Source organism: Penaeus monodon, chromosome 22 (assembly GCF_015228065.2).
Source record: "Penaeus monodon isolate SGIC_2016 chromosome 22, NSTDA_Pmon_1, whole genome shotgun sequence".
Classification (NCBI taxonomy): domain Eukaryota; kingdom Metazoa; phylum Arthropoda; class Malacostraca; order Decapoda; family Penaeidae; genus Penaeus; species Penaeus monodon.
The window spans coordinates 10071739-10072319 of record NC_051407.1 but is presented as its reverse complement, the minus strand read 5'-3'; positions in this window follow the sequence as shown (position 1 = coordinate 10072319).

Genomic DNA, 581 nt, shown 5'->3' with positions numbered 1-581 from the left:
AGCTGGATAACACCCAAAAGTTTCTAACGCATCGTGATACAATTTTATGGGTGGGTTGATGATGCGTGGGGATGGGGGGGGGGGGTGAAGTTAAGGGATTCTTTACATAGCGAGGAAAAAGGAATCTTATCGGAAATTATTTTTCTTACAAAGATTGCGAAGTTGAGGGATTCTTCACTTCACATCGTGCGGAAAAAAGGAGTCAGGAATTGTTATTATATATATTTTTTAAGTGAAGTTAAGTGATTTTTCACCGTAACGCGGGAAAAGGAATCAGATGAAGTATTGTTATTATTTTTCAAAGGGATTCTTCACATAGTACTGGAAAAGGAATCTAATAGGTAATTATTATTATTTTTTAAGATAGGTGTATTTTGGATTTTGTGTTCATCTTTGTGTAGTTGCTGCTGTTGATATTGGAATATGATATTTGCTTTATGTAAACTAATTGTTATCGCTATGCAAGGTCGTGTGGTTGGCAGGCAAGCGCGGGTGTGGTTGCCTTGGAACCAAAATCTCTCGTATTTCGGCGAGTCAGCGCGTCTAGTTTATTCATTTATTTATATTCAGGCGTTGTGATG